At 44.4% G+C, this 22,416-nt stretch overlaps 2 long non-coding RNA genes across 3 annotated transcripts in view; both read right to left on the reverse strand.

Moving 5' to 3' along the window:
- Positions 1-22,416, reverse strand: part of LOC138978515 (uncharacterized) — a 308,348-nt gene that overhangs the window by 122,836 nt on the left and 163,096 nt on the right. The gene's annotated exons all lie outside the window — the stretch shown is intronic.
- Positions 461-22,028, reverse strand: LOC138978511 (uncharacterized). 2 transcript variants are annotated; one of them, XR_011459710.1, is made up of 3 exons: positions 21,884-22,028; positions 7,221-7,422; positions 461-1,004 (listed from the first exon to the last, which is right to left on the reverse strand). It is a non-coding gene; the product is annotated as an uncharacterized lncRNA (long non-coding RNA). The 2 variants fall into 2 exon arrangements; XR_011459711.1 differs by having other exon boundaries at positions 21,872-21,983.

Raw genomic sequence — 22,416 nt, forward strand, 5'->3', positions numbered from 1 at the left:
TGTAGGTGATGAGGGTATGTTTGTTTCCGCAACAGCGGTGGCAGATGAGGTTTGTATATGGGCAACAACCAAAAGGTGCTAATCAGACATGACATTTAATTTTTGTTATTTTTATTTTGTGTTTGGTGTTTTTAGCTTGCCCAATGTGTAAGCTGTTCATAATGTTGACAACAAAGAAGGCAAGTTGCATACATTCTATAGAAAATGATATCTCTTGGCGTCACTTTCAAAATGTTTCTAGTGACACGTGACACCAACAATGCCATCAGTTGCCACATTTACAGCAACAACAAAGGTGAGCACTACTTTGATGTAAAGAATGTAATGAATTGCTGTGGAATTGCTAACCGAAAGGTGTGAATACACAACAACTGGACAAAAATATAGAACATTATGATGTCACGTCACCAGAAACATTTTTCTCAGACCAAAACAAACTCATTCACACAAAAAATACACCTTTTTGAAGACCAATGCCTTTATTTTTTAACCTTTACCTTTGACCGTGGGTCCTCCAGGACCCAGAGACACAATAAATCAAAGATTTCTCCTAAACTAATGAACAGAAATCAATGAAACTTTATGTAATTGTTGATCACCTGGTTGTGCACATGCACACATGAGGACGCTAATCTAGGTGAAGTGGTAATTAGGTAATTAAGGTGTTAATTTGATTATAACACTCACGACGATACGGGTCGTGGAGGACCCATACATATTAAAGAGTGCCCTACGTGACTATTCCTTAACGGAACGGGAGTCGGAAGTGAAACCTCTGTTGTTTCAGCAACAGAAACGGGTGTAGGTGATGAGGGTATGTTTGTTTCCGCAACAGCGGTAGCAGATGAGGTTTGTATATCGTCTCCCTTTTGCAGATGTTTTGTCACTACATCCGCCTGGTCTGTGGCGATGAGAGCATCGCAGAAAAGTTGGAAAGCGTTGGGGCCTCCCTTGGGCAGCAAGTCCAGAAGCTCTTCCACTTGTCTGTCTGGAGAGTTGTTATACTACAACAGAGGATGAGACAGTGGGATGTATTATTCTCTCAATGTCATGCTCCATAAATAACACATCCTTGCTTGTTATCACACAACGCACACATGCGCACAGTGGAAGCTACCTTAAAAACAAACAAGTCGCGTAAGGCGAAAATACATTTAGTCAAGCTGTTGAACTCACAGAATGAAACTGAACGCACTGCATTTTTTCAGCGAGACCGTATACTAGTAGCATCGTTTGTTTGTTTGTTTGTTTGCTTAGGCCAAAAAAAAAAATAGGTGTGGTTACGGTAACATAGCCAAAAAAAATAGGGTAGGTAGGTAGGCAATCACTTTTTTTTTTAAACTTTTTTTTCTAATGTGTACAAATTAAACCTACCGTACTTTCCGGGTGACAAGGCGCTTTGTTATCTAAGACGCACCCCCTTCTTTTTAAAAAAAAATTGTAATCCAGTCAGGGGCCAATAGGGCGCACCAAAATGACCCAGTTTTTGCCATGAGAGGTGGTTCCCCTGTCATATCTGAGAGAGGAAACACTTCCTGCATCGGGGTCAGTGACCGGTCAGTGACCAAAGGCATTGTGATAGCTGGGTGGCCTTGTTAAAAGACACGACCTTCTTCCCAGGGGTCAATGACCCAGTTTTTGCCATGAGAGGTGGTTCCCCTGTCATATCTGAGAGAGGAAACACTTCCTGCATCGGGGTCAGTGACCGAGTTTAACAGAGTGGAAATCTGTGTGTGCGGCCAGATCAAAGGCAGGGCAGTACCTAGTAGCTGAAACATGCATTATCACAAGTTGTTTGACTGGTACTCAAGCGGTCTCTTTGATTTTTTTCGTATTTCATACACGGATTAGGCACTTGACAGGGAAATAAGTGTGCGACACGGGCGCTTTCGCTTTCATTGCGTTTTTTGCACTCGTTTTTTTTTTCTTTTTTTTGACAAATGTAATAAAAAGTTATAGGATCGGCCCCTAAAAATAGGGTAGGTCGGGTTACCGTAACCACACCTATTTTTTTTTTAGGCCTTAACGCCCAGCCGACCACGAAGGGCCATATCAGGGCGGTGCTGCTTTGACATATAACGTGCGCCACACACAAGACAGAAGTCGCAGCACAGGCTTCATGTCTCACCCAGTCACATTACAGTGGAGTCCGGGTACAACGAATCTCAAGGGAGATACATTTTAGTTCGTTATATCAGTAATTCGCTGTAGAGTTTTCAACCCTAAATGGCCTCAAGACAAGTTTTCCCAATCACCTTCAAATGATCGTCCCATCGATCTTTCCTTGGAGAGTACAATCTCTGCATGTTTTCAACAGCTTCATAATATAATCCATAGAGAGAGGCAAACTAACAGCGGGAGGTGCATCAAAAGCGTCAGTTTTCACGATAAAACTTTGACTCGCTCATTCACGGGACATAACTGCACTCCGGACTGTCCACAGTGTTGAGCAATTTAGGAGACTTCACCGCCTGAGGAGAGTATTGATTCAAACGAACGCGTGGTTGTATATCGCGTCACTCGGTCACGGATCGGAGAAAACAAAAAAACAGTTCCAGATTTCGAAACCATGTTCGTCAGCCATTGTTTTTAGCAAGACAGACCACATGTGTACGAGCTTCGCTGACGTACATCGCAAAATGTCATGACGTCACCACAACTTTCGGTTTTGGTTCGATCTGTTCCGTGCACCTCCCGCTGTTAGTTTGTTCAGAGTTCGCTCATCACGCGATGTGCACTTGTGTTTGTGTATTTTTGTCTTTGGAGACAATTATTGACATCAGTTCGTTGTAGCCTTGTGACTTTTAGAGACAAAACGGCTCTGGGGCGATGAAAACGTGTTTGTTAAAAGAGGGGTTCGTTATGCAAATGAGTTCAAAAGGTTCGATGTAGCCGGAAAGTAACAAGTAAGAAATAGAAGGCTGTCTGCCGGGAAATCAATGGCAGTTTGTTAAAAGAGGGATTTTGTTATACCCAGGTTCATTATAGCTGGACTCCACTGTATTCTGACACCGGACCAACCAGTCCTAGCACTAACCCCATAATGCCAGACGCCAGGCAGAGCAGCCACTAGATTGCCAATTTTTATGTCTTAGGTATGACCCGGCCGAGGTTCGAACCCACGACCTCCCGATCACGGGGCGGACGCCTTACCACTAGGCCAACCGTGCCGGTCGTAGCATCGTCAGTCCACCGCTCGTGGCAAAGGCAGTGAAATTGACAAGAAGAGCGGGGTAGTAGTTGCGCTGAGAAGGGTAGCACGCTTTTCTTTATCTCTATTCTTTTTAACTTTCTGAGCTTGTTTTTAATCTAAACATATCATACCTATATGTTTTTGGAATCAGGAACCGACAAGGAATAAGATGAAATTATTTTTAAATCAATTTCGGAAAATTAATTTTAATCATAATTGTTATATTTTTAATTTTCAGAGATTGTTTGTAATCCGAATATAACATATTTATATGTTTTTGGAATCAGAAAATGATAAAGAATAAGATTAAAAGTGTTTTTGGGTCGTTTTATAAAAATATAATTTTAATTACAATTTTCAGATTTTTAATGACCAAAGTCATCAATTAATTTTTAAGCCTCCAAGCTGAAATACAATACCAAAGTCCGGCCTTCGTCGAAGATTGCTTGGTCAAAATGTCAATACATTTCATTGAAAAATGAGGGTGTGAGTGTGACAGTGCCGCCTCAACTTCTACAAAAATCCGAATATGACATCATCAAAGACATTATAAATCGAAAAAAATAAAAAAACGTCTAGGGATATCCTTCCCAGGAACTCTTATGTAAAATTTCATTACGATCAGTCCAGTAGTTTACTCTGAATCGCTCTACACACACACACACAGACACCACGACCCTCGTCTCGATTCCCCCTCTATGTTAAAACATTTTGTCAAAACTTGACTAAATGTAACAAGTCGCGTAAGGCGAAAATACAATATTTAGTCAAGTAGCTGTCGAACTCACAGAATGAAACTGAACGCAACGCAACGCAGCAAGACCGTATACTCGTAGCATCGTCACTCCACCGCCCGTGGCAAAGGCAGTGCCCGTGGAATTGACAAGAAGAGCGGGGTATTCGTTGCGCTGAGAAGGATAGCACGCTTTTCTGTACCTCTCTTCGTTTTAACTTTCTGAGCGTGTTTTTAATCCAAACATATCATATCTATGTTTTTGGAATCAGGAACCGACAAGGAATAAGATGAAAGTGTTTTTGAATTGATTTCGAAAAAAAAAATTTTGATAATAATTTTTATATATTTAATTTTCAGAGCTTGTTTTTAATCCGAATATAACATATTTATATGTTTTTGGAATCAGCAAATGATGGAGAATAAGATAAACGTAAATTTGGATCGTTTTATACATTTTTATTTTTTTTTACAATTTTCAGATTTTTAATGACCAAAGTCATTAATTAATTTTTAAGCCACCACGCTGAAATGCAATACCGACGTCCGGGCTTCGTCGAAGATTACTTGACCAAAATTTCAACCAATTTGGTTGAAAAATGAGGGCGTGACAGTGCCGCCTCAACTTTCACGAAAAGCCGGATATGACGTCATCAAAGACATTTATCAAAAAAATGAAAAAAACGTTCGGGGATTTCATACCCAGGAACTCTCATGTCAAATTTCATAAAGATCGGTCCAGTAGTTTAGTCTGAATCGCTCTACACACACACACACACACACACACACGCACACACGCACATACACCACGACCCTCGTTTCGATTCCCCCTCGATGTTAAAATATTTAGTCAAAACTTGACTAAATATAACAAAAAAGACATCCCCTATTCTAAGACTCTTGTCTCCTTGGATTTTCTGTTCATAATCATAACATCTGTAAATGTACCCCATTTGAAGACTCCCTCCTTTTTGAGACCCGATTTTTTAAGGGGGGGTTTCCACGGTATACACACAGACGCACATATCATTCACAGTCACACTCAGAGATAATGAACAACTACAGCCCACAGACGCACACATCATTCACAGTCACACTCACAGATAATGAACAACTACAGCCCACAGACGCACACATCATTCACAGTCACACTCACAGATAATGAACAACTACAGCCCACAGACGCACACATCATTCACAGTCACACTCACAGATAATGAACAACTACAGCCCACAGACGCACACATCATTCAGTCACACTCACAGATAATAATAATAATAATAATAATACGAATATTTATAACGCGCACATATCTCACCAACAGGCGACTCAAGGCGCACATACACTCGTTCACACACACGGAGACTTAAAGTCACTAGCACACACACACCATCAACCATTAAAATATGTACAGTTATTCAGGGTGGGATGGGGTGGGCAGTGTAGAATGCATGGATTATTTGGAAAAAAGGAATGTCTTGAGTGCAGATTTGAATGATTCGAGGGACTGTTGTTGACGGAGGGGGAGAGGTAGTGTGTTCCATTGGCTAGGTGCTTGGAAAGAAAATGAGCGTTGACCTGCTGTTTTGAGTTTGGTGTGGGGGGTGTTGAGCTTGAGGGAGTCGGCAGATGATCTGAGTGTTCGTGAAGGGACATAGAGAGAAAGAGAGTCGGAGAGATAGGCAGGGGCGAGACCATGGAGGCATTTGTAGGTGAGAGTGTTGATTTTGTAGGTGATACGGGCAGGAACGGGCAACCAGTGGAGCTGATTTAGGAGGGGGGGTGATATGATCTCTCTTTTTCTTTCGTAGGACAAGACGGGCAGAGCTATTTTGAATGCGTTGGAGACGAGAGATAGAAGAAGAGGGAAGACCCGCCAAGAGAGAGTTACAATAGTCAAGACGTGAGAGAACGGTGGAAGTGACCAGTTTGGCGGTAGCATCTGTGGTGAGGTACTTGCGGATAGTGGCGATGCGGCGGAGTTGGAAGTAGCAGGTGCGAGAGACAGAAGAGATGTGTTGTTTCATGGAAAGGGTGTTGTCTAGAGTGACTCCGAGGTTTTTGACAGCAGAAGACAGAGGGACAGAAGAGTCAGAGAGTTGAAGAGAGTCGGAGGTGGCTTTGGAGAGTTTGGATGTAGTGCCTATTAGGATAGCTTCAGTTTTGTTGCTATTGAGCTGAAGTTTGTTTTCTGTCATCCAATTCTGCACGTCAGTGATAGTGTCAGAGATAGAGGAAAGAAGAGATTCAGACTGGTCAGGGGAAGAGCTGTTGTGAAGTTGAGAGTCGTCGGCAAAAGAGTGGTGGAGAACGTTGTGTCGGTCAAGAGGTTGAGTGTAGAGAGTAAATAGTACAGGCCCAAGGACTGAGCCCTGAGGGACTCCGCACTCAAGCCTGATGGGGTCAGAGTTCAGTTTGTCAATCGAAACAGTCTGGTAGCGGTCGGTAAGATAAGAAGAGAACCAAGAAAGAGCTGTGCTATGGATACCAAAGGTGTGCTGAAGGCGTTGAAGGAGGATGTTGTGGTCGACTGTGTCAAAGGCCGCTGATAGATCAAGTAGAGCGACGGCAGAGATTTCAGCTTGGTCAGTGGCAAGGAGGAGATCATTAGTGATTTTGAGAAGGGCAGTTTCGGTGGAGTGGTGAGGACGATAGGCAGATTGAAGCGGAGAGAGAAGATTGTTGCAAAGAAGGTGAGAGTTGAGTTGTTTCAGGACGACTCTTTCAAGGAGTTTGGAGATGAAGGAAAGGTTTGAGACAGGGCGGTAGTTGCTGAGGGTGTTTGGGTCAAGCGATGGTTTCTTCAGTAGAGGTTTGACAATAGCAGTCTTAAAGGAGTTGGGGACAGTGCCTGTTTGCAGAGAAGTGTTGATGATTTTGAGAATAGAAGGGAGGAGTTCAGGAAGACAGTCAGAGTAGAGTTGTGTGGGAAGAGGGTCAAGGTCACAGGTTTTCAAGGTCATTTCTTTGGTGACTTTCTCCAGGTCAGTGAGAGTGAGAGGCTGAAAGTGTGTGAAGGGAGTGCCTGTAAATGCAGGAGGAGTTTCAGAGTTTTGGTGTGGGATTTTGTCTAGTTTGTCACGGATGGTTTGGATCTTGTTATGGAAGTAATCAGAGAAAGCTTGCGACAGTTTGGAGGGGTCGATGTTGTTGGGCAAGGGAGAAGCAGAAGAGCAGCCAAGAAGGTCATTCATTGTGGAGAAGAGTGTTTTGGCAGATAATGAACAACTACAGCCCACAGACCTACCCCAAGCTACAGTTACAAGTATACGTGGTTCTTAGAATCAACTCACAGTGATACTCTGCACCATTCGCTTGTTGAGCACTTTACGTGAGAGGAGATAAGTGAGAAGGCCATTTATGATGTCGATGTCTTCCACCAGTTCTGGCCGCCGTAGAATCAACAGATCTTTGTCTGCCGGATCCATTCAACCTGTCAGATCTTCTAGTATGGCAATGGTGACACCGTTTTGATGCTCCTGGATGGACGGAATACTGAAATCATATATATATTTAATTAAAAATTTTAAGAGTAAATTTTCATTTAATTAATATACTTACCCAACTCACAAATAGCAATTAACTCTAGTTCAGTGCTGGTAACGCTGTACGCGTCCCCTTGGTAACCAAGGGAGACCACTCTAAAAAAGAAAGTGATCCATCCCATAATGCCAGACTATCAACAGTCCGACATCCGTATGCGCGCGCATACGCCGCCATCTTATCATTCCAAAACGAAGCCCAACTCACTCTTTTTTAGACCCCAGTACCAACCACAGCGGGGAGGTGGGAGGGAATAAACGTTGTGAGTTGGGTAAGTATATTAATTAAATGAAAATTTACTCTTAAAATTTTTAATTAAATTACATATCCATACCCAACTCACAAATAGCAGATTGCTACTATAGGTGGCGGGTACTCACCAAAAATCAAAGTAGAAGGGCTTGTCCTGCTGCCACCATAGAAGGTAGTGCAAAACTGCCGTCCCGTCTCAAGGAGGCGATGTCTCTGAGATAATAACTCAGGAAGACATCCTCTGATTTCCAATAGGCCGCCTCCAAAACATCAGCCATACGGCCTGATCGGAGCACTGCCACAGAGGAGGCCCATGCCCTTGCCTCATGAGTTCTTGCCGAAGTCAGGGGAAGAACCGCCCTAACCTCTCCGGACTGAGTATGCCACCAGGAATACGCTTGTCTGATCAATGTGGAGACCCACTTGGCTAAAGTCACTTTCGCAATGTCTTTGCACCTTGCTGTATTGAGCGAAATGAAAAGCAATTTTTGACTTTCTGAACGAATGAACTGCGTTCGAGACAAGTAACTGCTGAGCGTTCTAACTGGACAGTTAACGATGTCGGGGTCTCCAGGAGCAAGAATGTTGCTCAAGGCAGGAATGTTAATGACAGGTGAAATTTGGCCCGGTTTCTGATTTTAGCTAAAACTTCTGGCCTGAATTTGAGAGATATAGAACCATCTTTTCCGGTTGAAATATCTTTAGCTAAGCCGGATAAAGCATGAACCTCACTTCCTCTACGAGACGTAGCGAGCAAAGTTAGAACAAGAAGGGCAAAGCCCATACGACTCACATGCTTTACACATTTTTCCTACCAAAATACATGTGACCTTGACCCAAGGTCAAGGTCATCCAAGGTCATGCAACACAAAGCTGTTAATTCAAGACATAGGAAGTACAATGGTGCTTATTGGCTCTTTCTACCATGAGATATGCATATGGTCACTTTTAGTGGTTCACTACCTTATTTTGGTCACATTTCATAAGGGTCAAAGTGACCTTGACCTTGATCATATGTGACCAAATGTGTCTCATGATGAAAGCATAACATGTGCCCCACATAATTTTTAAGTTTGAAACAGTTATCTTCCATAGTTCAGGGTCAAGGTCACTTCAAAATATGTATACAATCCAACTTTGAAGAGCTCCTGTGACCTTGACCTTGAAGCAAGGTAAACCAAACTGGTATCAAAAGATGGGGCTCACTTTGCCCTATATATCATATATAGGTGAGGTATTGAATCTCAAAAACTTCAGAGAAAATGTGAAAAATGTGAAAAATAGCTGTTTTTTAGGCAACATTTATGGCCCCTGCGACCTTGACCTTGAAGCAAGGTCAAGATGCTATGTATGTTTTTTGGGGCCTTATCATCATACACCATCTTGCCAAATTTGGTACTGATAGACTGAATAGTGTCCAAGAAATATCCAACGTTAAAGTTTTCCGGACGGCCGGACGGACGGCCGGACGGACGGACGGACGACTCGGGTGAGTACATAGACTCACTTTTGCTTCGCATGTGAGTCAAAAACTGCCTTGCGTGTCAAGATAGCCAAACTAGTTGACTATCGGCTCAACCTCGTTAGAAGCCAAATATCTAAAAAAATCTGCCCTTTAATTCAATGATCTAATTACATAATTATGACGAGCTTACCTGAGTAAGTGAAGTCTAATTGTGGTTTTATCGACCACAATGTAGAGAGGAAAGGGATTACGTGAGATAGAACGCGGGAATACGTCACTGTTTAACGACGTGTAAATGGTGCAGAAAAAAGAGAAAGAGAGAGGAAAGGGATAGGGAGGGAAAACGGTTATCAGTATAACTCTGAAGACAACTTATAGGGCGAGGCACGTAATCCCTTTCCTCTCTACATTGTGGTCGATAAAACCACAATTAGACTTCACTTACTCAGGTAAGCTCGTCATAATTATGTAATTTTATCTCCCACAATTCCGAGAGGAATGGGTCACGTGAGACTTTAAAATCTGCAACATTTACACCCTAGCACTGTCGATGAATTGAAATACATATAAACCTACCCCAATTCTTCATGACAGAACAGCCTGTCCAAAACTCCTCCCACTGTCCACTGGTTTCTTGTAAAAAGTTGTGAAGGTGTTAGCCCGACGCCAACCAACAGTCTTCAGAATGGTTGCCAGAGGAATTTTACTTGCAGCTTTACTAGATGCAGCGGAACGAGTTGAATGCGGCGTAAATATTGTCATGTCAATACCCGCTTTTTGTAATCCAATCTTTGTCCATCGACGGATAGTATCTCTCGACACCGCTTTGTGAGGGGCTGTCCAACTGATAAAGAGTCTCGTTTCCGTTCCTCCAAATGCACGAGTTCTTTTGACATATTGTTTCAAATAATGTACAACACAAATTGCCAAATCAGACGGAAAAGCACAAATTCCACTTCATTCTGATGTTTGTTTGGGCCAGAAGTTTTGAGCAAATCCCCAAACCTACATCGTACATCTTCCTTTGTCCAACTCATGTTACGCAAGTCCATCAACCAAATCGCCTGTCCCCTTTGACTAGAGACCAACAAGCACAACAGCACAGTTTTAAGCGTCAATTGCGCCAGCGATAAAAATTTTGCCGGTGACCATTCTTTTAAAAAATTTAGCACTAGATTAGCGTCCCAGGTCACACAAGTACGGGGCAAAGCTGGCCGTCTGTTGACAGCTCCTTTCAAAAACTTCTTCACCAGTGGATGACAACCCACTGAACAATTATCCTGAAGGGACAATGCGGAAACAGCGCTTCGTGCCATGTTCAAACTGCTGTATCCTTTGCCTTCTTGGAACATGGAACATTCGTTAAAAACCTTATCAACTCATGTGGAGAGGCACAAAAGGGATCTCTATCCCGTTCAAGGCAATGCTGAAGCCAGCGTTTGAAATATGACTCGTAGTTACGCTTCGTACCCTCTCTCCAGGCGGACATGATAATGTCTGTTGCTTCATCCTGAATTCCCTGTTTCTGGAGGGCTGTCCGGACAAGGAACATGCTACTAGTTTCATCTTCTTCAGTAGTGGATGGTGCTCCCCTGTCAGTGGATGACTGAGTAAGTTTTCTTTCCGGGGCAACATGACCGGCAGTTCTACTAGTAGACGCAACAGTTTCGTGAACCACACTTGCGTTGTCCATAATGGCACCACCAGCACACACTCCGCCTCTAAGACTTCTATCCTTTGGAGCACTCTTGGAATGAGACTGAAAAGGCGGAAAACAGAACGCCTTGAACAATGACCAGTCTAAGGAAAATGCATCAATGGCAAATGCATCTGGGTCAGGTTTCCATGAAACATACTTTCTTAACTGTGCGTTAACACGAGAAGCAAATAAGTCTACATCACAGAGACCAAACCGATTGATGACTTCTGCAAACACTTGTGTGTCCAAATGCCATTCAATGTTGTGTCTATCTACACGGGATTCTGCATCTGCCTCTATATTTAGGCAACCCGGTAAGTGTGTTGCTGTTACACAATTACTATGTGATAAGCACCACAACCAAATGTCTCTGGCAATGTCGTTGCACAAAACTTTTGTGCTGCCCATGTTATTAATACAAGCAACAGTGGTGCTATTGTCTGTAAGTAACTGAATGTAAGAGTGACATAATCCCCTGCAAAGGGATTTCAAGGCAAAATAAGCTGCTTTAAGTTCCAAACAGTTAATATGTTCAAAAGCTCCTTCCTTGGTCCACATTCCACCTGTGGTGCTACCCTGACACTCCGCCCCCCACCCTATTTTCGAAGCATCTGATTTTACTATTACAGTAGGTATGCCTCTGCTAACAGGGGAAGGATATTGCTTTACATTATCAATCCACCAGAGAAGGTCTGAACGAACTTGTTCTGAAACCACAAGTTCTGCATCAAAGTCACCTTTCCTAACAGCAAGGGCTTCATTTTTTGCGATCTCTAATCGTTTAAAAAAGAGAGGTGCAACCCAAACACCCGGTTGGGCAGCCACTAAATATCCGATAACTTCAGCCAACTGCCTAATTGTACATTTCTTTCTTCCAGCCAAATCAGCGCACTTAGTACGAATTTTATCAACTGTCCGGGGGGTCAGAGAAACTAACATGTTCTGAGAATCAAGCTGAAACCCTAAAAACTCAATGCATTGAGTAGGTGTAAATACTGACTTCACAGGATGCACAGTAAAGCCCAAACGATCCAACAAAGCACATGTATCTGACACTGCTGCCTGGCATTCTTCAAAAGTGTCTCCTTGCAAAAGGGTATCATCAATGTATATCAGAAGGGTATGGCCAGATAAACGTAAGTGGGCCAATACAGGCTTTAGTAGTTTCGTGAAAATGCGGGGAGAATCACGATATCCCTGTGGAAGAGCCAGGAACTCAAAAGTTTTGCCATGAAACTGAAATCTGAAATATTTTCTGAACTTGTGAGCGATGCGTATGGAGAAATATGCATCTTTTAGATCAACTGAGGCAAAAAAGCAATCTTTTTTCATTAATGACACTGCGTTTTTTAATGTATCCATCTTGAAGTGAATCTTTTCAATTGTCTGATTCAAATTTCTTAGGTTTAAAATCACCCTTTGACTACCATCTTTTTTCTGACGCAAGAAAATACTTGATAAAAGTTGATCTGGCCGTTGATCCACCTCTTGAACAATCTGTTTCTCCACTAACTTCGCTACCTCATTAGCCACTAGCTCATCCTCGGAAGAAGAAAATCTAATTTCTTTCCTGTCTGGAATGTGTTCACCAGTGATCATAAATTCAATTTCAATTCCTGCGACTTGCTGAAGGATCCATCTATCAGAGGTTAACTGTCTCCAACTATTCAAATGATCAGCAACTTTTCCACTATGAAAGTTCTCAGGAGTATTCACAAATTTTGAACTGACCTGTTCCCTAAAAATAGAAACCGCTGGCGCACAAATATCAGATTCTAATCCCGTTTTGTTTTCTTGGAGGGAATCCCGCTCTGTTGGGAGTGGAACTTGGGAGAGAATTTGTGTCCTGTCTGTCGGTTGGAGACACCTCTTCTCTGCTGGTACTGTTGTCTCTGCTGAAACTGTTGTCGAGGTCGCCCTTGGTAGAACTGACGACCTCTGGTGGCGTTTTTTGAAAGGGGCTGTGACAGTGTGGATGATAATTTCCTGTTCTTCACTGCATCGTCGACCCTTTTCGCTAGATCCTCCCCAAACAAAAACTCGTTAGACGTCAGTTTGAAATTTAGCTGCGCATTGCATAAGGCCCTGCAGTCTTGGCTAAGTGTCGGCCTGAGTGCTTCGCGCCGCACTTGTGACAGGTCCTTGTGTGAAGCCATAAGAAGTCGAGCCGCATCGGCCAGTTTGCTAAAGCTGTCACGCTCACTCAACTTCCGACTTGCTGGTTTTTCTTTGAGGTCGGACATAAGCTGAGCGATAATTTTCAGCGTACAACCTACTTGTTCCTGAACAAAGGACAGGTTCGAGTCTCTTTTCTTTGCGAACTTGTCTAACAGTTTGCCATCTAATTCACGATTGAGAGTCGGCGTTCGAAGCGACGTGACATTTTTGGGCCGCGGATAGTTCTGAAGAGTGTCTCGCACACGTGCCCGATCTGATGGAAGAAGAAGTCCTTCCTCAAAACGATCTGCCAGAGATGGATGAATCCCCTCGCCAACTGTATCCACTACTATGCCTGCGTCAAAATCATTGTCCGAAGCAACATCCGTGTCTTCAGCCGAATCAAACTCATTTTCGAACTGCTCATGAGCAAATCTAACCGAAGCACCGTCTTCTCCATCCGCTTGCGACTCTTGCGCCGAACTGCTTTCGGTTCCATGCGACTCGGTTCCACGCGATGTTGAAGCAACAGGCATCGCATTAAGCTTACCAACTTTCTCCAAATCAGATAGTCTGCCAGACAAGGCAGTCATTGTCTCCAAAATGTTGTCCATTTTCAGAGTAACTTCACAATCACGTGGGCCAGACGAGCTCTTCTCTATTGAAAGAGACTTATCAACTCCCGTCTTCTCTGACGGTAAGCTTATCACTTCAGAAGGTTGTGCTTTCGCCGGTTTCTTGCCGGTTTTCTTCCCGCCAGCAGCACATTCACCACCTCCCGAGTCCGCCATATTCCGAACAAAAACCACACGAAAAAGTTATGTTGATTCCTGCGGACGAGCAAGCGCACCCGTTACAGTATGAAAACAATTTAAAATCCACTGCAAAGATTTTCAAATCTTCAATGGACTAGTGCCCAGCCTTAGCACAGCGGACCTTCTGTGGCCCATAGTTCGCCTCAGGCGATAGTAATTGCTGTAATCGAGACAGCTGCTGAAAAAACAAAGAGGCTGCTTCAGCAAATCGTGACTGACTATGTCAGCAAATCGTGACTGACTGTGTCAGCAAACGTGTACTTCATTTCCGTAGCCAAAATAATATGTCATCCTACCAAAACAAGTCACAATTCCAACTGACCTTAGGTCACACGTGCAAAAACAAGTAACGATCCCAACTGACCCAAATATAGTAGGTCACACCTGCAAAAACAATGAACGCGCCGACTGACGCCTACATTTCCATGTGTTAGCTTCCACGAATAAAATTCATACGCGAAACAACAAGTTCCCGGTTCAAAAAACCAACAACTCCGAAAACTCCAAACTGTTTCCTTACCTTGCAAGTTGACACAATGATAAACAATCAAAATAGTCAATACACTTCAACTAACCTACAACTAAAACTTGTACAGAGAAAGGTTAGAGGAAAATGAAAGCAAAGCAAGAGAGACAGTGCACCAACACGTCTTCACAGGACGGAAACCATTCGTTCAGTGACGTATTCCCGCGTTCTATCTCACGTGACCCATTCCTCTCGGAATTGTGGGAGATAAAATAAGATCAGTGAAAGTCAGAAAAATTTTCGAAACTCGCAATATTCAAATGACTAAACCTGACTCTAAAGGAGCCAAAATATTGCTTCATAAATTGAAAACGCAATTGGAAGCTAGTTTCCCCGTTTTCCGCATAAACTGCCTGAAAATTTCGAAGAAACCCAAAAGTCATAGATCAGTCTTTCTTGAGAAAGCTGTCTATATTCAAAATAGCCAGAAAGTACGCTTACTCCCACTTCTCACAGAAGCTACAAGAGTAAGCTTGGCCGTTTTCCGTGTAGATCCGCCAGGCTAGTCTTGAAACGGGTTAAAGCAACACTGTACCAAGCCGTAACAATGTGACAGAAATTACATAAAGTCTTAAAAGTAAGACATGGAAGAACAAGAAGGGCAAAGCCCATACGACTCACATGCTTTACACATTTTTCCTACCAAAATACATGTGACCTTGACCCAAGGTCATGCAACACAAAGCTGTTAATTCAAGACATAGGAAGTACAATGGTGCTTATTGGCTCTTTCTACCGTGAGATATGGTCACTTTTAGTGGTTCACTACCTTATTTTGGTCACATTTCATAAGGGTCAAAGTGACCTTGACCATATGTGACCAAATGTGTCTCATGATGAAAGCATAACATGTGCCCCACATAATTTTTAAGTTTGAAACAGTTATCTTCCATAGTTCAGGGTCAAGGTCACTTCAAAATATGTATACAATCCAACTTTGAAGAGCTCCTGTGACCTTGACCTTGAAGCAAGGTAAACCAAACTGGTATCAAAAGATGGGGCTTACTTTGCCCTATATATCATATATAGGTGAGGTATTCAATCTCAAAAACTTCAGAGAAAATGGGAAAAATGTGAAAAATAGCTGTTTTTTAGGCAACATTTATGGCCCCTGCGACCTTGACCTTGAAGCAAGGTCAAGATGCTATGTATGTTTTTTGGGGCCTTGTCATCATACACCATCTTGCCAAATTTGGTACTGATAGACTGAATAGTGTCCAAGAAATATCCAACGTTAAAGTTTTCCGGACGGACGGCCGGACGGACGGACGGACGTCCGGACGTCCGACTCGGGTGAGTACATAGACTCACTTTTGCTTCGCATGTGAGTCAAAAAGCGGAAACCCAGAATAGGTGGAACGCCACCTGCATTAGACGGAAAGAAGAGGAGTTCTTTCCGTAAGAAGTAAGCGCTTTGTACCAAGCCAGTCTAAGTGACAAGTGAACAAAAACGCCAAATCCCCTATAAAGACCCTGAACCAAATCCAGAGTTGAGGGGGAAGCCCATAAGTATCTCAAGGATACCCTTACAGTAGACATCCGTGTAATTCGAATGTGAGAAAGCAAAAACGCCTTCTTGCCAGCCTTAAGAGGTCTGGAACCCAGATTGCAACGACCCGTACTGTGCGACCAACCGGCCGCCAAAACGATCTATGAAGAAGACCCTGTGAAAACGAGGGTATAGAGCCAAAAGCTAAAGTAGAAAACAGCCAGCCTGAAGCTCTTCGTTTGGAAACAAACAACAGCCAAGGCCTGCCTTGCGCTTTCCTTTTACCGTGAGCGTCTCTTTGATAGATAAAAGCCCGCGTGCCTAGAAGCGGCCTCAAAAAGAGACCTTTCAAACAAGAGAGAGAATAAAAGCAAGTTTTGTTCGAAAGTGCCGATCACAAAGAACCGAAGCCACAATCTACCCGAGCTAGGAGATCTTGATCTTACAGACAGTTTCTCCTAGCTATCAAAATCCAGATGGGTGTTTGCCAAACCCGAGGGCGGTTCCGTAGAACCTAAGTTCTTAAGCTTGGAGTTAACCGAAGCCTACAGAAAGCGCTCCGCGAGTGACACGCTACTTGAGCGTAAGACACAAACTAAAGCAACACCGCCGCAGGTATAAGTCGAACGTAGTCCACAAAGATAGTGGAGACAAAGAAACTCGCTTGTGAAAACTTCCACAAGTACAAAAAGACCCCGCCAGAGGATCTTTCTTTCTTTATTGGATGTTTAACGTCGTTTTCAACCATTCAAGGTTATATCGCGACGGGCCAGAGGATCTAAGAACTTAACACTCAAAGATTCTCCTCAGAAGGCTCAAAACAACTATAAAATGCCGCGAACAGCGACACAGCTGACGTATGAGCCTCCCCTTGATCAATAGCATCATAACGATCATCGAAATGATGAGAACCAGTCACCAACCCCGATAAGGCAAAACTTGCCAAAAATCGGAAAGGTTTGAAAAATTTTAAACACCGGAACTCCATGACCAGATACTCCATCCACCTGCTCCTTCCAGCCGGAAAACTGGAAGAGGAAGTGGATACAGCCTGTAAAACAGCTAAGGAACCGCAGTAACGGAACCGGAAGCCAAAGGCTAAAAAGTGCCGACTACCAACACCACAGTGTTAACAGTAGAAGGCTATCCCATCCTGTACCAGAAGACACAGCCGCAAAAGCGGAAGCGAAACCGGCCGTGGATTAGTAAACATCCGAACCAACCGGTTGCATATAAACACACCGGACGAACCCGTTGCACCTCGAACCATTTCAGCTGCGAGCGCCACTGCACTTGCTAACATGAAACGGAACCTGAATTCAGTGCTTTTCAGTCAAGCGGAAGCACCTTCATCTGAACAGCCGTCAAGCACAACCGTGCAATCGGGAAGCTGACTCCCTGTTTGACTTAATTGTCCAACAAAGAACCAGCCCTACTGCTCACTTCCTGCCCCCCGGGAGGAAGAGGAAGTCAAACTTCAAGACATTTGCTATCTTCAGGGCAAAGAACGACGATTCCCGGCAGCGGACGTGAACCTTCCATTCCTCCGAACTCCGGAAGTCGTCGAACGAAGAAAGAGGTGGACGAAGTAAAGAAAATTTCTTCTCAGCCACCCCTTCCTGTCAATATCCAAGTTAGAAAGGTGACCCCCAGAGAGACTCGCATGGTCAACCCAAGAATCACCCAGCCCAACAACTTCCTGCCCCCAGGGCGGAAGCTTACGTTGCCCAGCCACGAAAATGCGTGCTACATTCCTCCTGCGAACGTACACCACTTTCACCGGAGAACCCGGCTACACGCGGCCATTTGCCAACTCCAGGGCAAAGGACAACGATTCCCGGAAGCTGAAGCGAACATCCTGTTCCTCCGAACTTCCGGAAGTCAGAACCAGATAGAGGTGGAGTAAGTAACGCCTAGCTCTCAACCACCCCTTCCGGACAAAACTTAAATGCCGTTCTCCGCCGCCCACGTCACTGCGCTGGACAACTTGAACGGCAAGTTAAGCTGGGTGTCGTCCATCCCCATGAACCACCCTCATATGGAAGTACCCTCGTTATCCTTTCCTTCATGCTCGCAATCGCAATCAGGAAGGTGACCCCCGGAAAGACGTTCCCGGCCAAGCCGTTCGCGGTCGATCCTAGAATCACCAACTTCCACAAAACCTAAATGCCGTTTTCCGCTGCCCACGTCACTGCGCTGGACAACTTGAACGGCAAGTAAGCTGGGTGTCGTCCACCGTGGACGCACCCTCGTTATCCTTTCCTTCATGCTCGCAAACGCAATCAGGAAGGTGACCCCCGGAAAGCCGCCGTTCGCGGTCAATCCCAGAATCACCAACTTCCACAATACTTAAATGCCCTTCCTGTTAGCCCACGTCACTGCACTGGACAACTAGAACGGCAAGTAAGCTGGGTGTCGTCCACCACCATGGACGCACCCTTCCTGCTCGCCATCGTAGTCAGGTAGATGCGCACCAGAGAGACTTGCAGACCTGCAGCGGTCCTCTGAGTCACACCCAACTTCCTGCCCCCAGGGCGGAAGTAGAACCGGCATACCCGACACTGCATCAGAGGTATATGCCGCGTTCTTACGATTCACAGGGCTCCCTGCAACCGCTGGGCCGGCGCGATGCCAATGGCCAGAGATTGCAGGAGGGCTTTCACCACGCACGTGGCTTACTCTCTCCTGTGATCGCACCCCACTGTCACCAGAGAACCTGGTAACTTGTGGGGAAGACATACCTTTAGAGAGCACAGGCTCATGCAGAAGGGACACCAGCCGACCATCAGCATGCTGAGACGCATGCACTTCCGCCCGAACCACAGAAGAAGCAGCCACAGCGGAAGCCGCAGCGGGAGCTGAAGAGAAACCGGAAGTGGAAGGAGTAGGTGAAGAACTGACTCTACCCAACGAAGAGGCATCGAAGACGCCAGCCGGAAGTGCGCGAATCTCTACTTTCGTCGACGACAAATCGGCCGCCAAAGTAGAAACCTGTGTACTTAAAGTCAAAAGCAATGACGCAATATCGGCGGGAGACACACCTGAATCACCAGGAGCCCCCGACGAAACAACCTGTTCAACAACATCCTTATCTTTTTCACTACGCGTGACCTTGTCCTTATTCACGGACAAAATGGCGGACGAAGGCTTGTCAACAACAACATCAACATCACATCCTACATTTCCCGATTCTATCTGAGAAGTGGCGGAAATTCCATCACTCTTTCTTCTAGACGAAGAACTTCTCTTAGAGGAAGAAGTACTAGCAGCCGGAGAAGCTGTAGCAGCAGCCTGTCTCGAACTAGTTCTATTCTTGGCGGTCTCCGCCATGTCAAAGCGAACTCACAAAAAATTTTCGAAACTGAAAAATTTTACAAGTTCACAAACGTGCGACAGAACCATCGCCAAAGTTACATAAAACAAGAAAGCTCTCACCCAAAAACAGCCAGGGTATCGACAAAGCTCGGCGGCAGACCAAGGGGCGAAGTCAAAGTCAGGAAACAAAGACCAAGGCTGAACACAGCCGGAGCGTACAACAAAACGCGACCAGACACGTTGGACGCTGAGAGTGGAATGATAAGATGGCGGCGTATGCGCGCGCATACGGATGTCGGACTGTTGATAGTCTGGCATTATGGGATGGATCACTTTCTTTTTTAGAGTGGTCTCCCTTGGTTACCAAGGGGACGCGTACAGCGTTACCAGCACTGAACTAGAGTTAATTGCTATTTGTGAGTTGGGTATGGATATGTAATTTAATGATGTATATATATCACTATATCAGTATATGAATCATGACACCATCAATGTGTTAAACAAAGTTAATAATCATCAACTGGTTTGCGCTTTGTTTTCTTCTTTTTTCCTGTGGACTTGGTTGCTTGATAAAAGGGGATGGGAGGAGGTAGCTGAGACTTTGTTAACGATGTTGATTCCAATTTCGTAATTTCATGCATACGTATAATTTCTTCACTCTGATCTGATCAGCGCTGGACATGCGATCCTTGTTCTGACGTGTTCATGGCGATGTAATTTGTCTGGGACCAAGAGGTAATATATACTGACTACTTAATTATATCAATTCTATTAAAATGATTGAAGAACTGAAGCACAAACATGCAAATAGCATCAGCAACATTTACTGATTTCTATGAGTACTAGCAGTCAGGCCCAGCTTCGCCCGGGTGTTTCTGCTCTCCCCTCTCTCAGAAACCTCTCGAATCTTATTCCAATGTGGATAAGAAAAATGACAGTGTGAGCTCATACATTTGGATGTATAGGCAAGGCAAGTTTCTATTTGGTTCAACGTGTTCTTCGTGATTTGTTTACCCCTTCTCACACCCACTGTAGTTACCGTCTGATCAAAGCACGCATACCTCATGAGGGAGAGAAATCTGTAAATTCTCGTGATCTTTCACTGAGGCGATCGTTTCGTAAACATTATTCGCGATGATCTGGAAGGCAGGGAGGGGGAACAGGGGGCAGGGTTAGTGTGTGTGTGTGTGTGTGGGGGGGGGGGGGCGGCGGGATGATAGCGGGCAGGGGGTAACCCTTGAGAATAACACGGTATACTGGTTTGACGAGAGTTACCTCCCTTCCGTGGGTGACAAACCATGACTTACCTCCCTTGCACTATATAGACTGTATTGATAGACGGGGAGGGTAATTATCCGAGGAAGGAAACAATGTCTGGAGAAACTAAAACCCAGGTGCACATTTGTGGGTCCAGGGCAGTGTGCATGCAAAATATCTTGTGCTTATCTTTTGCCATCTCTGAGGTATGGCGACCACAGACAGACAGACAGACACACACACAGACAGACAGACACTCTCTTTTATTTATATGTATATAGATGTATATCAATCAATCAATCAATGAGGCTTATATCGCGCATATTCCGTGGGTACAGTTCTAGGCGCTCTGCAGTGATGCCGTGTGAGATGAAATTTTATACGGCCAGTAATTGCAGCCATTTCGGCGCATATTTACCTTTCACGGCCTATTATTCCAAGTCACACGGGTATAGGTAGACAATTATTAACTGTGCCTAAGCAATTTTGCCAGGAAAGACCCTTTTGTCAATCGTGGGATCTTTAACGTGCACACCCAATGTAGTGTACACGGGGGGGAGTTCGGACACCGAAGAGAGTCTGCACACAAAGTTGACTCTGAAATAAATTTCCGCCGAACCTGGGATCGAACTCACGCTGACAGCGGCCAACTGAATACAAATCCAGCGCGCTACCAACTGAGCTATATCCCCGCCCCGTATAGATAGATAGATGTATAGATTATGTTTCTGATTTAGGTAATCACTGAAAATCAGTTTCAGTATGAATCTGCACATTCCTTTCACTGAAATAAGTACCATCTTGATTATAACAAGTCACCAACTTTTTCATGGGCTTTACAGCAACCGGCACGGTTGGCCTGGTGGTAAGGCGTCCGCCCCGTGATCGGGAGGTCGTGGGTTCGAACCCCGGCCGGGTCATACCTAAGACTTTAAAATTGGCAATCTAGTGGCTGCTCCGCCTGGCGTCTGGCATTATGGGGTTAGTGCTAGGACTGGTTGGTCCGGTGTCCGCTGGACTACAGACGTTCGGATGAACCCAGTCCACATCAAGAAAGAAAGAAAAAATGTGACTGGGTGAGACATGAAGCCTGTGCTGCGACTTCTGTCTTGTGTGTGGTGCACGTTAAATGTCAAAGCAGCACCGCCCTGATATGGCCCTTCGTGGTCGGCTGGGCGTTAAGCAAACAAACAAACAAACAAACAAAGCTTTACAGCAAATTTAGAGTAAGACTTGTGGTCGCTGCTGGGTCTTCATTTATGGCTTGTTTGTTGTTCAAACTTAGCCCAAGTTCAAAAAGACCATCGCTTATTCAGCCACATAAAGCACAATAGAGGCTACTCTGTCACCACCCGACATAATCTTGACTACTTGAGAAGCGATCTGCGTTTCAAGACGATAGAAATGTAGGTAATTGGTACAATACCTGGTTCCTTACCTTCTCTGCGATGCCGTTTTCTGGCGCGTTCTTGCTTGCAAGAGTTGCCTCGCTTGGCAGTTCCGGAAACTTCGGAAAAGTGAAAATTTGAATAATGCCTCCGAATAAATTCCTGTATGATTTTGAATAGGTTTTCAAATTGAGTATCGACGCCCTCTGCAATGCTTTTTGCAGCTTATTATGTCTAGATAAAAAAAAGAACACCGTCCAGTTGTGACGTCACACGCACCAGCCATGCGTTGCTCAGAATCAGAGAAAAGTCGCTCTGGATGCGTGTGACGTCACAACTGGACGGTGTTCTTTTTTATCTAGACATAATAAGCTGCAAAAAGCATTGCAGAGGGCGTCGATACTCAATTTGAAAACCTATTCAAAATCATACAGGAATTTATTCGGAGGCATTATTCAAATTTTCACTTTTCCGAAGTTTCCGGAACTGCCAAGCGAGGCAACTCTTGCAAGCAAGAACGCGCCTGAAAACGGCATCGCAGAGAAGGTAAGGAACCAGGTATTGTACCAATAGATTAGATACC

This window comes from Littorina saxatilis, linkage group LG10 (assembly GCF_037325665.1).
Source record: "Littorina saxatilis isolate snail1 linkage group LG10, US_GU_Lsax_2.0, whole genome shotgun sequence".
NCBI classification, from domain to species: domain Eukaryota; kingdom Metazoa; phylum Mollusca; class Gastropoda; order Littorinimorpha; family Littorinidae; genus Littorina; species Littorina saxatilis.